Below are 14,112 nucleotides of genomic sequence, written 5' to 3'. Positions count from 1 at the left end.
GTACTGTTGTGAACAAGTATTGAATTTCACGCAGAGATTTTCCTTGGGCTTTACAGCACAAATAAAAGTAAGCATAATAGCCACATACGGATGAACCAAGACTTTGCATTTGGCTATTATTATATTTATAGTACATACAATGAAGTTTTAAGAATGCAACATGTTGTGGTACATAAGGAGGAAGGCCATAGCTGTCAATATATTCTCCAACACCGCGATTATCAATATAAATTGCAATCCAATGGCTTCCTAGTTTTGTAGATGGATCTGTATTTACATTGATTGCCAGAGGAAGAGAAATCCGTGAGGGCAACTCATCGCTTGCAAATACCCCGGTAAAATGATTTCTGAATAACGGACTACCGTTTAAAGCACTAGCTAATTGTAATGTATTCAACATTATGAATGGAAATGATACATAACGTATACGTACCTTGTAATTTAGAAGTCCAGGATAATGTTGCGCTGGTGGTCGATCTCTAGGAGTGAGGAAAACTCTCCACACACAATACAGTTTGCAGGTGCTGCTAATTTCTCTTGGAAATGAACTTCCAATCGGATGGCTCCATGTCGTTGTAAATTCCAATAGTGACAATCTCCAGCAGAAGAATCGGGAGTTAGGTCAAATACAAACAGTGTATATCCATTCTTGTAGTCGGCTCTTGAAATTGTATTTCCAGTATTGGTAAAATGTATGCCAGAACCTGAGAACAATGTGTGGTACGATGAAATGTAGAGATTTTCTTCAAAGTTGGGTTGCAACGGTTTTGAAGGTACAGCTTTTCCATCCACGTACAGTGTAAAGAAATTAATGTTTAGATGTTGAAATTCAAATGGATTGCTGGTAATAGTTCCACTGGATGCTTCATTCGATGTAAATCCTACAATAATACGATTTGGCAATGTTCCCATAAACAGGTTATCAATAGTTTTGGATTGTATATCCTTCGGGATGGTAAATGATTTCATTTGAACCCTTGTCAGAGGATATTTTGCCGGTGTAGATTGTAAAATTTTATTGTGTGCCAATTTAACACTAGGGCTGATGCTGACTTTTTTCACCAGCAACGATGCATCTAGAATATTGATTTTTGCATTGACACCACTTTCACCGGTCATGAGACAAAAGTTTGGTTTTGCAGGAATAAGTTTCACACGTAATTCCATTCCATGAATTAAAAATTTATCTTGATTAAAAATGTCACATTGAAGATGTCCAATCATATCGAATTTCATACTTTGTTTTGTCAGTTCATAGCGTTGTTGAAATCCTTTGTTCTCCCTGGTGGTTGCGTTCATATGACCAGCCGTATCTTGAAACCACATTGCTGTTTGTAAATGTGTATTTTTAGCTCCATCACTGTAATTGAGCAGTTTTTCCAGGTACGAACGATATGGATGATTATGTGACGGAAATGAAATCAGTTTATTGTTCAAGTAGATTTGTACTTCACTAAACATAGCATTTAGAAAATCATTGACAAGTGCAATTGCTTTATCCGTTTCGGTGAAAAAGGAGCCATCTGGTTTCACAATTTGTGCTTGGATGTACAATAAGGTTTGTGGTAAATCAATATATTCATCACTGCTACCACTCACTACAAATTCTATTGGTGAATTTTCAGCTATTGAACTAATTGGTTTGTAGCCAATAATACGATTGTCCAGAACACTGGTTTGCGTGGGTAATGTTGAAAAAATGTCCAATTCGCTTTTTACACATTCACAGGATTGATGATGTAAGAAGGCCATCGTTGAATTAATCAAAAATATCTGGTGACGATGCCAATGATCTCTTCTTCTTCTTGTGTGATAATATACGTCTCTTCGTAGGATTGATGATGTTGTTGATCGTTGGAAGGTCAACCTCAAACTGAGAGCAGTCATCCCATTTTCGTTTATGATATCCACTTCCCAGCATAGTTTTCAACTTATTTTTAGCTTTTTCTTGTAAATTTGATTTTGCCTCTTGCATACGTTGATGAAACGATTCTTCCAGTGGTTGATTCGAGATCACAACATCAATAATCATATTGGCACCTGATTTTAATAATTCTTTTCCCACAGTTGTAGCTCCTTGCTTCACAAGTGGTAACACTGAACGAAATAAGCCACCAAGGAAACTTCCAATGCCATGTCCTGCTTGATAGGGACTTCCCACATAGACGTTGCCGATACCGGACAACGCTTGTTTTTGGTAGTATTGCAAATACGGATCAGTCATGACGACGACGACGGAAATGTAGTCTTGTACACACCGTTCCAAAGGCGAATGGCATACGATGACCTGTGCTATCCCTTATATCGATTTGTATTTGCTCAAAATTCATTTTTTCCACCGGAACATAATGTGCAGGATTAAAGATTTGTACTGCATGACTTCTAAAAGTATGATTCACAGGATCCATGTTGACAATTCGTAGCAAGGGTACATTGTATCTCCAACAATGACAGATTCAATAATGTCACACTAGACGTACATTTGTGATGGTAAACCTAATCGTACATCCGGTGTATATTGTCCCTTTTGCATATCTTTTAAATCACTTTTCGGTTCAAATCCAAGCATTAAACTAACACTTGGTGAGATTTGTACAGAAGTATGGATTTCCTTATTGGGATGTCTTATGAGGCATGTATTATTAGTTGCATCATGGGATATAAATAAATTGGTTTCTTTATGATGTATATTAATTGCATGAATAAGATGCCGTATATTGTTATAATAGCGACCAGGGATCGTTACAACCTTCCACGGTTCCTGATCATTACTACTTGATGATTTGTAATATATTTTATTGTTTTCACTGTTAATGTTCAGCAAAGAATGTGGATAATGAATCTCTACAATTGCCACATCCCATTTCTGGCGAAACTCTACACGTCGTTGTAATTTCGTAATATATGAAGTCAATGTATTTTCTGGAAAATAAACCATGGAACTATTACTGGGAAGTGTAACGTGAAAATCTTGATCAGGTTCCATTCTTCTTCTTCTTCAATGAAGTTGCAGGGATCCACGAATTGAATGAGGAAGGATATCCTTTCCACTGGACGAGATACTCCTTTCTGCGACCTTTTGTTCTTGTACGTAATACTTTATCGATGAGAAACGTCGAAGGGAGCGGCACTGATTGTAATTCTTCTCTGTAGAAAACACCATCGATGAGTTGATGATTTAAATCCTCTAGTCGATACACTGGTGGGTTTCTTGGTACAATGGCTTTTACTCTAAATACTTCCCAAGTCCAGTTCTCGAGGTAACCCTTGTCAAAGATACGTTTTGTTTTACTTATACGAACAGTATCACCAACAGATAAATCCGTATCTGGTTTTGAACGTTGTAGCTCTTTGTCGTATAAGTTATGCCACACCTCCAGTAAATTGTCCTGAGAAACGTTTGCAGGTGCCATTTTAATACTGGGATGCCGACTTTCATTGTATGCTTTTACAAGTAAAGGCAATACTTTGATGTAATTGTATGTTTGATATTTGGTAAAGTATTTCCACATACGATGTTTCAATGTCTGATTAAATCTTTCTGCGATGCTGGCTTTAATATCTGGATCCTTTGTTGTAACATGTTGCACGTTGTGTTTCCTGAAAAACTTTTGTACTGTCTTGTTGGTAAATTCAGTTCCTTGATCACTACGTAGCACAATTGGTTTCCTGTCCTGGAAAATCATTTCAAATGCATTCACTATATCCTCGGCACTTTTTGATTTTAGTGGTATAGCCCATCCGTACCGACTAAACACATCAATCACTGTAAGAATATAGCGGTAATTGTCATTATAGTTTTGAAGTGATTGTAAATCATTTAAATCACATTCCCATTGATCATCAATATTGTTGACAAGATAAAAATCTCTACGGAAACAACGACGTACAGGACGGTGTAACGTGTAGGTAGGTTGTTTGTTTAACCAAAGTTTTATTTTGGCTAGAGGTATAGATTTTCCTGTGGCTTGCCATAATTTCCTTGCAGTAGAAAACGATGCAGGATGTGCTGGATTGTAATAAATGGATTTCAACTTTTTGTTCATGGTTTGTACGTTGACCATTGTGGAATGATACGTTTTCTTTTTGGTCGGACTTCTAAAACATCATCATCTTCTTCTTCTTCTTCTTCTCCGGAAGAAAATAATTCAGGTGCCGGTTTTGGTGGTGCAGATCCTTCAGATGCTGTTGTACTATTATGCTTGACAATATAGTTTAATCTTCGTGGATTACCAATCAATTCTTGAGGTGTGTTTGACGATGCAAGGTAGTTGCAAAACAATTCCCAGCCTTGAGGATTAGAATGTTTCCTCGGTCGAGTGACATCGCACATTAAATCTACAATATTGGATCCATGTAGTTTATTATCGTTGATGTACACTGCTCCTTTATGATCCCACGTAATTGCGTCATCTTGTTTTAAACGACGGAATAGTAGTTCGGCTTTCTTACGATACATTTGTGGTATTGCGGCTAAAATTTCTTGTTTCGTGCTATCGTCAACATTCGGGACGTCACCATCAGGTTTCATTGATGTAATTGTAAGTGGTATTGGTTCTTCTTGTTTACGTATCACATAAAGATATTTCTGTAATATTCTATTGTACTGATTCCATTTTTCTTCATCACTTGGATACGATGTATTCAATATAGATTGCATTTCATGATCGAGATTAGATTCTCGATTTTCACTCGCACGGGATAATGATGCATGCATTCGTTGAAGCATTTCTGGTGGCACTAAAACCATCTTCTTGCTATGTTCCATGATGTTTATTGTTTAAACAAAATACTGGATAACACACTTCCTACAATAGGTGCAAGTAATGCAGGTAAGAATCCTCCTTGTTGTACGGCTAAATGTTTCTTCTTTTTATCCAATGATTTTGTATTGTCCACGAGATAGCGGAGCGTGTTCTTGTAACGCTTTAATCTTGACTTCTGCGCACTTGTCAGTGGAACATTGCCTTTTAAGACATTATAACAACATTCACAAATACTATGAATTAATGAAGCGTCTGCATTGGCAATAATAGCTTTACGCAATCTTGGTTTAGCTTTGTGCAGAGCACGTAGCAGATCAGCGTGTTTCACTGTAGGAGACATCGTGACAGACTAAGTCATTCTTTTCACATGCACAATAATTTAAACATGTTTTGTCGGTACGTAAACATAATGATGCAAATCGTCGGGAAAAATGTTTGTACGAAATCGCATTTCATCGGGTGTATCTTGTTTAAGATCCATCAGTAAATAACCATGTGGATTTTTTGTTGCGTCTGCATAACTTTCTTGTAGAAACAGTGGATGCTCAGGCACGATTTGATAACTCATATGCTTGATTTGTGACTTGTCACGTGGATTTTTAAACAACACCAAATACGAACAATTTAAACTCATATTTCTATTTGCTTTACTTTGATGAAATACATTTTGTATTATAAAAATCACACTAATATTTCGATGATGTGATCCTTTTGTGAACATATCAACAGTATCACTATTCACTTCTCGCATATGGTCATCAATAATAATCAAATGTGGTCCATCTTGAGGCTGAAAATCTTTCATTCGTGGAAGTCCTTCGTGAAATTCTACTGGAACCGGCATTGTTGAATACACGTCTTGCCATTCTGCATAATACCAGTATATCTTACGAAATTTTGCATTGATCATGGTTGGGAGATGTGACAGTAATCGCTTCACAAAAGACGTTTTTCCACACCCACTAGGCCCTGCGAGAATACAGGTAAATGGATGTTTCCACTGTGTATCCATGATGAACACTAACACCTTGTTTCAAAAATGATGCGTATTAAAAGCGAGTACAAAAAATTTTTTGTTTTAGTTTGTAAATTCTTGCACTCACTGGTGTGAAAAGGAAAGAAACAGTTCATCTGTTTATCGATTAGTTGAAAACCGTTTATTTGTTAATCGAATAGTTGAAAACCGTTTATTTGTTAATCGAATAGTTAAAAACCGGATAAAGTTTAACGGTTAACCGTGAAAGCTGATCACTGTTTGATTTAAATTCTATTTGAAAATTTTTCGTTTCAAATTTGTTTTGAATTTTTTTTCAAAATTTTTTGAAAATTTTTTTTCAAAATTTTTTTTCCAATTTTTTGTTTGAAATTTTTGTTTGTACATTTATTGTTTCAAAATTTTTTGTTTGAAAATTTTTCGTTTCAAATTTTTTGTTGAAAATTTTTTGTTTCAAAATTTTTGTTTGAAATTTCTTCGTTTCAAAATTTTTCGTTTCAAATTTTTGTTTTGAAAATTTTTTAGTTTCAAGATTTTTGTTTAAAAGTTTTCGTTTCAATTTTTTGTTTGAAATTTTTGTTTGTAAGTTTATTGTTTCAAAATTTTTTGTTTGAAAATTTTTCGTTTCAAATTTTTTGTTGAAAATTTCTCGTTTTAAAATTTTTGTTTGAAATTTTTTCGTTTCAAAATTTTTCGTTTCAAATTTTTGTTTTGAAAATTTTTTAGTTTCAAGATTTTTGTTTATGAGTTTTCGTTTCAATTTTTGTTTTGATTTTTTTTTAGTTTGAAAGTTAAAAAAAGTTTTAAATGCCATGTATCTTGTTCAAAGTTTCCACCTAATTCCTAGAGAACATTGACCAGGGGCCTCGTCGCGCATCAAAACCAAATCATTGATCACTATATACATATATATTAGGTCCTATACTATTATACCAAATGTTTAAATTGGGCAATTTCCAAAATTAAAGGGGATCGTCCAAGGTACCCCTCCCGGGGTGCACAAATGCACCTATGTCTTATGATAGGTAATGGACCCCTATACATAACCATACAACCATATAAGGTAATAGGACCTCATCCAAGGGAATAAATTAGGTAAAAAACGAAACACGTGGTTGTACTAAAAATTTGGCAATTTCGTACCCATGAAAGGGAACGAGGTGGACCACCCAAATTTATAGTAATATATATTAGGGTCCTATACTATTATACCAAATGAGTAAAATGGGCAATTTCTAAAAATGAAGGGGTGGGCCAAGGTACCCCTCCCAAATTTTTAAAGGGGTGCACAAATGTACCTATGTCTTATGATAGGAAATAGACCCCTATACATAACCATATAACTATATAAGGTAATAGGACCTCATCAAAGGGGATAAAATGGGCCAAAAGAACAAACACGTGGTACAACGTATTGCTTACGTTTATATTTTGGCAATTTTGTACCCCTAAAACGGAATGAGGTGGACCACCCAAATTTATCATAATACATGTTAGGGTCCAGTACTATAATACCAAATGTTTAAATTGGGCAATTTCTAAAATTTAAGGGGTGGGCCAAGGCACCCCTCCCAAATTTTTAAAGGGGTGCACAAATATACCCATATCTTATGAAAGGGAATGGACCCCTATATATGGCCATATAACTATATAGGATAATAACACCTCATCAAAGGGGATAAAATCGACCAAAAACCAAACACGTGGTATAACGTATTGCTTACGTTTATATTTTTGGCAATTTTGTACCCCTAAAAGGGAACAAGGTGGACCATCCAAATTTATCATAATACATATTAGGGTCCTGTACTATAATACCCAATGTTTACATTGGTCAATTTCCAAAATTTAAGGGGTGGGCCAAGGTACCCCTCCCAAATTTTTCAAGGGATGCATTAATATACCCATACCTTATGAAAGGGAATGGACCCCTCTATACGCCCATATAACTATATAAGGTATTAACAACTCATCAAAGGGGATAAATTAGGCCAAAACCGCCCGAAATTTGAATTTTTTGGCAATTTTTTACCCATGAAAGGGAACGACATAGACACCCAATACTGATAGAGGTACATACTACGGTCCTAGGCTACCATACCAAATTTTTAGATTTGGCAATTTCCAAAATTTAAGGGGGGTGGTCCTATGTACCCCTGCCAAAATTTAGGGGGTGGGCCAAGGTACCCCTGCCAAAATTTAGAGGGGGTGGTCCTATGTACCCCTAGGTCATTGACTCCGGGCCTTGGGGCCCCTCATTGAGAATAATCAAAAGTTAGGTTAAGTCAGGCCATTACTACTGCCTGTCGCGAAATACTGTGGTTATTTACCAGGGGCTCAATCATTCTAAACTATTTTATTGGCAACATATATTGGTTCGTTTAGCCAAGATTTCTAATGGGAGGATGAAATGAAATACCACACCAGAGGCTCGATCAATCTAAATATTTTACTGACAACATACCCATATTGATTGGTTAGTCCAATAAAATGAGGATATATTAGTATTTTAATAAGAAGCTATGAAGAAATCTCGAGTAAAAGAATATTAAAAAAGTATTGAAAAAGATATAGTCTTCCGAGGTCATTCGAACGGTGTCGAGAATTTTGCGTCTGGGAAATTTTCGCCCTACCTCAAGAACAGGGAAAATTGCGCCTGCGATGTACCTCCACCGGGAAGTTTGAGCCCTGCGAAATAAAAGAACCTATTGGAGATTACGCATTTGCTCGGAGGGGCTGACATTACAGCATAAACAATTCTTCCCCCACAACCATGCCATTTGTGATTTATTTTCATTGTGGCTATATAAGGGGAGAATAACCTTCAATATAAGCCAAAAGAACGCAACGGATCAACGCAATCACTGCTTCTTCCAGAGATGATTTTGGGGGAACACTGGCCTCCGCAGAGCTCTCAGAGTGCCCCCTCGGAGGAGACCAAAACAATGCGTCTATAATATAATAATAAATAGAATAGTACCAGCAGTGACCCTCCCTCCGGAATACTAAGTGTGCCCCCGGAACATTTTTTCTGAAAGAACGACTGAACGCAATTGTGTGTTTGAAGTGTAATTCCAGCAAGTAAACACACTGTACATAGTTTTCTTGATAATATTACTGAACTGATTTTACATTCACTTTACATTTTCTTTTCTATATTTTGTGTCCTGAAAAGCCAAACAACTCGCAAGGATTGTGAACAGAGATATCTGGGTAGAGCCAAACAGCCTTTTGTAGATTAAATTATACTCTTTGATTATATTAATAAATAATTATATATCAGTCATTTATACTTTTATTGTAAATTTTGTAGTATAATGAAAAATTGTATTTGTATGGATTGTCCTTTAGTAAACTAAAATTGTATTTTTTTTCATTTGTTCGGAATATTATAACGGATGGAGTAACTCACTGAGACGATGAGAGGCAAGCCTAGTTCAAGTGTGAGTGGAAGTTAGTTTACACAATACAAAAATAAGTTGAATTGTAGGGCGCTAACATCCCAGTGCAAATATATAGCCGGCGCATTTTCCCCTCTTTTTGGGGTAGGGCGCAAACATCCCAGTGCAAATATATTGCGAGCGAATTTTTTCCTATTTTTGTGATAGGGCGCAAATTTCTCGCATTCAAGGAAAATATAATGTCCATGAAGTTGACAAGCCACTTATGTCAGACTCCAGTTTCGACTTTAAACGTCGCTAGTGCTACGTTAGTGTTCGATAGTGACGCAAATCGTTAGTACTCCACAGATAACGTGTGCTTTTTAAATAATGGATATAAGTCTTCTAACTGCATGCCAACACGCCCACTTCTAAGAATCATCTCAAAATTGAGGTTAACCGTTAGAGCAAGTAAGTGCTCATTAGTGCCATTAACATTAACGTTAATGCCTCCATCGTACGGCCCTTTGAGTAATAATAACACTACGCTCTTTGCTAGAGTCTCAATGCGTCCCTATATTCTCGCGAACATTCTGACGTGCCCAAGTTAGTTACTTTTTTTTTGCAACTATTGTTTATCTTTTATTGTTTATTGTTTATTGCTAGTCTGCAGAGTAGTCCTTACATTAATATGCCATTGTCTTTGATAATCATTGCGTATTTACAAGCAGTTTGTTATTACTGTTAGAAGATATCAAAAAACAACAGATAAAATCTACTACTTAACGGTTCATATTTTTCTTTTACAGTACATAAACGATTAATAATAATAATAATAATAATAATAATAATAATAATAATAATAATAATAATAATAATAATAATAATAATAATAATAATAATAATAATAAGACTATTCCAGCATAAAAGTTATCAATTTCATCACACTGGGCAACAAGCGACGTATATTTTAACTTCATAAAAATTCGTTTCTCACGATTTTCTGGAAAACTACGTATGATAACATCTTTATTATGTCAAGTTGTTTATCTCAGTGTGATATATGTCTTACCTCTGGACAATATCACAGTAAAACAAAAATTAAATATTAGGAGTACATCGTACTTTTGGACTACATCTCATTAACCATGGGAAGATTGAGCAGTGTATACTTTAGGATGTAAGTTTCAACTTAACTTGCATCATACATTCTTAGGATTACAGAAAGGAAATTTGTTCGTTTGCATTTGAACAAAATTCTTAGGATTACAAAAAAAATAATTTTTCCGAATTCCGGAATATTACTGAATTCCGGAATTTTTCCGAAATCCGGATTTTTTTCTGAATTCCGGAATTTTTCCGAAATCGGGAATTTTAATGAAATCCGAAATTTTTCTGAATTCCGGAATTTTTCTGAATTCCGGATTTTTTCCGAAATCCGGAATTTTTCTGAATTCCGGATTTTTTCGAAATCCGGAATTTTTCTGAAATCCGGATTTTTCCGAAATCCGAAATTTTTCTGAATTCCGGAATTTTTCCGAAACCCGGAATTTTTTGAATTCCGGAATTTTCCGATTTTACTTTCCAGATTCCGGAAAGTAAAAATTCCGGAATTGGCCATCCCTAATATTTATATATATATATATATATATATATATATGTCGTCTGCATGCTTGGCCTTGGAGATGGATGTAGAGTTATGCAACTGATAGCAGTGGAGGATGTAGCTCGGGTCCTACTATTTTCATATTTTGTTTTGAAAATTTATAATGATCTCATAATATACCTATATAGTCTGGGTTCTGACTGCCCCCCCCCAACCTTTTACTTTCTAGATCCGCCACTGACTGATAGTACTGACACTGAGTCTTCCTGATATTCTCAGCATTCAACTGATACAACTGCTGAAACTCTTGAACCAGGTACATGGTTTCTGATACATCCTATATCTAACTGATGAATACATCCCATCTAACAACATGTTAATAAGTTGGGAATCATTACAATTAAATCTCAAAATAAAAGATGCATAATAAATATTCAACAAACTGATCCACCGCTTCATTTAACTTGTGTTTCCTGAATAGTGTTGTAAAAAAAGTTTTCTTTTCTGTGATGTTTTTTTCAATAAAAAACATCCTTCTTTTTCGTGTTTTTTTCCTTCAAATATCTGTTTTTTTCTAGCAACTATTATTTATTGACTTATGTTGCAGTAATCAACAGAACTTGAGTCGAAGCCCTCGTAACTTACAAATCGTTTGTTTCTTTGTATCTATACGAGCAAAATTATGTGATTATACCTTTCGGACCGAAGTTATTTTTGGCGTTTTCCTACATTTTCAGTTAGTGACTTATTGCTGAAAAAACATTCATTCGATTGATATGGTTAAGGGCTTGTTTCTTTTTATAAAATGGATGAAGCTATCTTTTGGTGAAAGTTGCACTGCAGTGTTGCAACAGGTGGGAAATTATTGAGGGAAATGTAGGGGTGAATATTTAATAAAATTCCGTAACCGAATTTCAAAATTCTTTGTATCTAGCACCACTATATAGGTTCAAGTCACCTAAAAATTCTTTGGTGTGTTGACAAGGTACAGTGAGATCCTAAAGTCTCTGGCTTCCATTCAAAGAGGGAAGGAAAAAAAATTCTCTGTCATCATACACATGAAATTTTGACACTTTTTACGCCTCAGAAGCAAAAATCAACAGCCATGCCGGGGATACAGCTCCTCTAATTATCCTATTTAAACTTTTTATGGTGCGTCCTGTGGGGCAAAGAGGAAGCTTTCAGGTAGTGTATGTTTGTTTCAATGTAGCCAGCAAGAGGGTAATAATAGAGGGAAAAGGTAAAGTTTCCGAATTTTTCACATAAAATAGTGAATTAATTGTTTTCGCTAGGAAACACTGCCATCAGACAGACGAGAACTATCTGAAAATAAATCTTAGTACTCCAAGAATATATCCTACAAGTATCATGGCGATATCTAACAAAGTAAGCATGAAATTAAAAAAATATATCTCATTCTACCTCAGAAATTCGTTCCTTTTTTTTTTACCATTTCCAGAATATAGTTCATTATAAACGTCAACTGTACTTCTAATAATTATTCTAGTGAAACTTTTTATAGTGCGCTGTCTAGGATAAGGACGAGGCATTTAGACACTGGTACGTTTGTTCGAGTGTAGCCAACAAAAGGGAAATAACAAACAAAAAAGGGATTTTTTCCAAAATTTGCCTCCAAAATCTGGAATTAAAATTTTCTGTAGCTGGCAACACTGCTAGCAGGCAGACGCAAGCTATCTTAAATTAAACATTGGTACACCGCTAATATAACCTACAAGTAACTTACATCCTAAAGTATTTAAGGAACAAAGCTTCTAATAACCAAAAATATATAACGGTAAACAGAAAAGTAGTGAAAAACTAGAAAAACCAAGGGTTAGAATCTAAATACGAATTTTTCGTGCACCCCCTAATTACACCACTGTAACGATCTGTACCCGCCTTTCTTTAGCAAGGACAAATGTTCGATTGGCGTAAGTAGACTTGCACTCGGACGTATAGGTACGGATTTATAAACAAAAAATTCTAACGTTTTGCCCAAATTTAGCGAAATTTTAATTTCCCTAATTGGCAACACTGCGCAAAGGCCCGTCCAGTTGATGTCAGCAGTTAGGTATCCTCCGAGGTATCTACGTGCCAAGTCTTATGGAGGTCTTTCTAATACGAAGGAAGCTAAAACGAAAAAAGAAGTAAAGGAAATTCGAAATTAGAAAATTCTCTAATTTTTGACTGGGGTGAATTTTAGAAGGAAATTCGACACCAGGAAAAAAGAAATTAATATGATAAACTAAGGTCCAACCATATTTGGCAAGAATAATGTCCCGATGTCTTAATTAGTGTCCACACACGAGTGGATCAAAAAACTGACAAAACCGTGTGTGCCACTTTAGCCACCTGAGCCACCAAGTGTACATTTGATTACATTTTTTTAACTTCTAACCCGTGTTGTTGTTGTACTTATAGTCTCGACTAATAGTAATATCGTTGTTGTAAACAATAACTTCATAAGGAAAATTTTCTCTCCTTTCTACATCTTAGTTCGAACACTGTTGGTGAGAAATGCAGGGTGTTTCAAAATGAATATCGGGATTTAAATCTTAATAGTACTTAATTACATTTTACGTACAATTATAAGCAATGCATCAAGTAAAAGAGAACCTCAAACAGTCTTTGCTACAAGTGTTTGATGTAAAATTCATTCGTCACACAGCGCACATCTAGTCGATAGGCGAGAAAGACCCATAAACTTTCTGCCATATGGCACAAAACACATTCAATTTATGGGAGTCTCGTTTCAACTGTACCATCTTCTGAGGATTTGCTGACCGCCAGATGCGAACGTTATGAGTGTTCACATTAGCTCTTAGGTGAAATGTCGATTTATCACTGAAGACGAGACGATCCTGAAAATCTTCACTGTTATGCAGCAATATGTCACTTGCGAAATTGGCGCGTAAACCGTAGTCTGTAGGCTTTAGACCTGTAGCAACTGCAAACGATAAAGACTTAGTTGCAAGCGTCTGCTTAATATTCTTCACACAGACAGTTGCACTGTACAGATTCAGTCTTTATTAAAACACAAAAAGCTTTCTGCTCTCTAGTCTCCATCTTTGCTACTTGCTCTTTCTAACGGCAGGCAGAAGAAACAATATATGTACATGTGTGCGTACAAAACCGTTTGAGTTGCTCTTTCATTTGATATAATATTTATAATTGTAAGTTAATTGTAATACATACTACAAAGTTTCAAAACCCTAATATTAATTTTGAAACACCCTGTATTACTTCAAATTGTGTCATCCTATATTCATGTCTTGTATCTACATATCATCAGAGCCTGCCCTAGGCAATTTGACGCCCCGTGCAATGGCATAATTTGCCGCCTCCCTCTTTCTCCAGAAAGAACAA

This window comes from Thermobia domestica, chromosome 3, assembly GCF_964235325.1.
Source record: "Thermobia domestica chromosome 3, izTheDome1.hap1.1, whole genome shotgun sequence".
NCBI lineage: Eukaryota > Metazoa > Arthropoda > Insecta > Zygentoma > Lepismatidae > Thermobia > Thermobia domestica.
The sequence above is the reverse complement of the archived record's forward strand: the minus strand, read 5'-3'. Positions refer to the sequence as shown.